The sequence below is a fragment of the Cornus florida genome, unplaced genomic scaffold (genome assembly GCF_030987335.1).
Source record: "Cornus florida cultivar Cherokee Brave unplaced genomic scaffold, ASM3098733v1 CherokeeBrave_3.0.0_Hap2_Chr06, whole genome shotgun sequence".
NCBI classification, from domain to species: Eukaryota; Viridiplantae; Streptophyta; class Magnoliopsida; order Cornales; family Cornaceae; genus Cornus; species Cornus florida.
In genome coordinates this window covers 39,162,807-39,166,412 of record NW_026775576.1, presented here as the reverse complement: position 1 = coordinate 39,166,412, position 3,606 = coordinate 39,162,807, and the positions used below count along the sequence as shown (strand labels likewise).

General features: G+C 37.7%; 1 long non-coding RNA gene across 1 annotated transcript; it reads left to right on the top strand.

The window, feature by feature from the left end:
• The first annotated feature begins 316 nt into the window (after window positions 1–316).
• LOC132314846 (uncharacterized) lies at window positions 317–1,845 on the top strand. The gene is made up of 2 exons (XR_009483522.1): window positions 317–822; window positions 1,652–1,845. It is a non-coding gene; the product is annotated as an uncharacterized LOC132314846 (long non-coding RNA).
• The last annotated feature ends 1,761 nt before the right edge of the window (window positions 1,846–3,606 follow it).

Here is a 3,606-nt window from a genome sequence, read left to right as displayed (position 1 = left end):
CTCATGTGACGACCCTAGATTTTTCAACCTAGTGCGCCCTGTGATGACACGAAGGATGATCCGATAACGAATCTTGAATGTGGAAGCGAAACAAAAACAAGGTCTCTAAGGATATACAACATCCCTAAGACACAAAAGTGACCTTCCATGAAGTCACGGAACTCAACGAGTACAAAAGCGAAGCAAAAGTTTAAAATAGACCAAGTATGGCCCCAAGGGCAAAATGGTCCTTTCACACAGAAAACGAAGTCTCTAGGGATGCACGTTATCCCTAAGACACGAAGGTGACTTTGTATGAAGCCACGGAACTGTGATAATTCTAATTTTCAGCATTTTAGAATTTTCTGAAAATTCGTTAATGCAAGGGCATTTTCGTCTTTTCACTTTACCATCCGGGTTTGTGGTTGGGTCCAGTTACATTTCCTACATTTTAATTTATGTGGTGATGTAGCATTTGTATGGTGCAATTGTGTATTTGTGGTGTAATTAGAGACAAAAAAATAAAGAGAAAAGGAAAATAATTTCAAGTGGGGCCCACCACTAACTTATTTGGCCAAGAAATCTTCTTTTCTTTCTCATTTTCTTTCTCTTTCCCGTATGCTCTCTCTCCCTCTCGGTTCCTTCTCTTTTTCTTTCATTTTGGAGACAAAAATTTTGAGGTTTGATTACTCAATCATCTTTCATTAGATTTAGGAACCGTTTGAGGCGAAACGAAGCTTGTAGCGAGCTCTACGCATCCATACTATCAATTTCCAGATTTGAGTCTTCCTTGGAGCTCGAATTTGGAGGACCTATTCTAGGGATTTCGGCTTGGATTGTGAGGTAGGGACATCTTAAGCCATGGAATCTTGCTCTATAATGAATCATGCTCCTCTATGTGTGTTATAGCATGTTTAATTGTTATTGATTTTGACTAAAATAATTTAATTGACAACATGCTAGTTATGTAAATGTGTATAACATGGTTGAATGAAAAGTATGTCTATGTGATGGTTGTTTACATTTTTTTTTTTTTTTTGAGGTTACTAACATGCTATGATGATGCCATGAGAACATGCTTATTTATTATTGTGCTAAGTTCCCATTTGTCATTATATTGAGATCATGACATGAGCCTACATCTCATTGGGTTGCATGAAAAAGAGAAGTGGTTTTCTTGAAATGAAAATGGGGATTTGGGAATGAATGTTTTGGAAAAAAAAAATTGGTTTTGACAAACCCGATCGCTGCGGGGTTACTAACGGGCCGGAGGTTAATGTAGCCTAGGGAGGACTAGGGAGAGTACCCTAGCGTGGTTGAGCTATTCGGGCCCCTCGACGGCGCCACGGGGTCGCCAAGGGCCTAGGGACGGTAGCCAATCCTCCTCTCGTCGCGGCGGGGTTACCAAAGGGGGTTACATTAACTTTGAACGTGATGGTTTTGAGAATGAAAACGGGGAGTGACTTTAGCATGCATTGCATCTCACTCCATTTACATTTGTGTGTGATTGAATTTGACTTGTACTTGTAATTATTTTTCCCCTTCAATGCATGTCCCCAATCTCCCATTGGCCTATGCTTTATTTGGATTCACTAGGACACAAGAATTGTGTCTTAAGTGTCACCTGCTGAGCTATATGCTCACCCCTATATCTATATATATATTTTTTCAGGTCTTGGAAAGGAACTGGTGGATGACAACCCACCTCAAGCTTGAACGGCGTTAGAAGTCCACTTTTGTATCTTTGTATATTCCCCATTATTTTGTAAAATACTAGAAGTGCAAAGATGTATAATTATTTTGTGGAACTTTGTCATGTAATATAACTAAAGTATTGATGATGTTTTGGATGGGGATTTGATAGTATGCAACTTGTTGATGAATGGATGGATAATTCTAGTTTGAAGCATTGTCTAGATTAGTTGGTTGTATCATTATCTTTTCTTGCCGCGAATTCGGAATTTGAGCTATGACAGGTTAAAAATGCAATTAAACAGGTTGTGATGGCCTATTTTTAGGGGAGGTCATGCCGAATTTTTTTTTGTTTAAAAAGTATTAGTTTTGAGTCGTTACAGGAACACAAAGAGACAAGATACGGAAGCGACATTTTAAAAACAGACAAATGCAACCCTAGGAGTAACATGGCCTTTTCAAAACAAAAATGGGTACTACCGAGCACACCATTGGAAAGACAACAAAAAAATAATAAAGTTAGATTCAAGAATCGCCTGATTTGTAGTCCAGACGAAGGAGATATGGCCATTTGAAAGCGGAGCCTCAAGGCTACCACGGGGGAGCACCATGGGTGCCGTCATGAGCATGCCCCGCGCGCACGCCAACAAGCATCCAAATGAGCACCCTGACATACCATAGGCTTGCACAGATTTTCTAACTTGAAAGACTATTTTGAGGGCTTAAATGACCTTTTTTGGAAAAAAAAAAGTTGTGAAGCGACTCCCCCAAAATAAAAAATCATGTTTTCTATATGACCATATCAAAAGAAGTTTTAAATTTTTAAGTGAAATACCCAAAATGCCCCTTAGATCAGACTTTTTCCTGAAAATTTTGTGAGCACCAGAAAATCAGATTTAACGCTAGGTTTTCGAGACCGAGACGACATTTTTTGGAAAAATATTGTGAAGAAACCCCCCCTAAAATCACGTTTTCTAAGTGACCATATCAAGGCAAGAATTTAGTTTTCAAAGCAAAATCCCTAAAATGCCCCTAAACCAGATTTTGCATAAAACCTAAAATGAAAGATACTTCAAGTGTTCATTTGGCCGAATATGAAGTTGTGTACTAAAACGATTGTGCACACAAATGTAATAAGTGTTTTGAAGTGCGCGGGAATAGTCCACGGCCCCCAAATATACCCAATGCAAAATACGACCTATCAAACCTCAAATTTGCCTAAAACGACATGTTAAAAGTAAAACTTGAAACCAACATGTATGGATGCATTCAAAAGACCGTTTGGCCCTTGGCCACATGTCATGCATATTCAAAGAGTCCTATAGGGTGTACCTATGCACACCTTACATATCCCGAATTAAAATTGACATGCTAAAACTTCTAATTTCTTCATTTTTCAATAATTATACATGAAACCAAAAGTACTTAAAAGAAACAACTTTAAAGTAAATGGCCCTTGGCCTCATTACATACATGTCAAATATGTCCCAAATAGTGTGTCTAAGTACACTTTACATAACACAAGGCAAAAACGGCATATTGTACCTAAGTATTACAACTTTATAAGTAAAACTTAAACATTCTAACACTTGCATGTGAGCAAAAATACATTAAAAGTACTCCTAATTAACAAGACAACCTAGGGAAGTTGTATATACCAAAACCACGTCTTCTTGCCTGAAACAAATCGCATTTAGCGGGGGTGGGTAACTTACATTACTCATAGGAAATGAACATACGTATAACCTAAGTTTTACAAGTTGTGAAAGTTAATATAAATTGATTCATGTGGTGCATGCCACCTAACGTCTATGTTCCAAGGTGAACTAAGGAATCATCTCAACCTATTTAAGTAATTGAAAATGAAATATACAACATGCAAGCATACAAGATACAAGTATACTAAATGAAATTTAAATACACAGAAAATAAGTA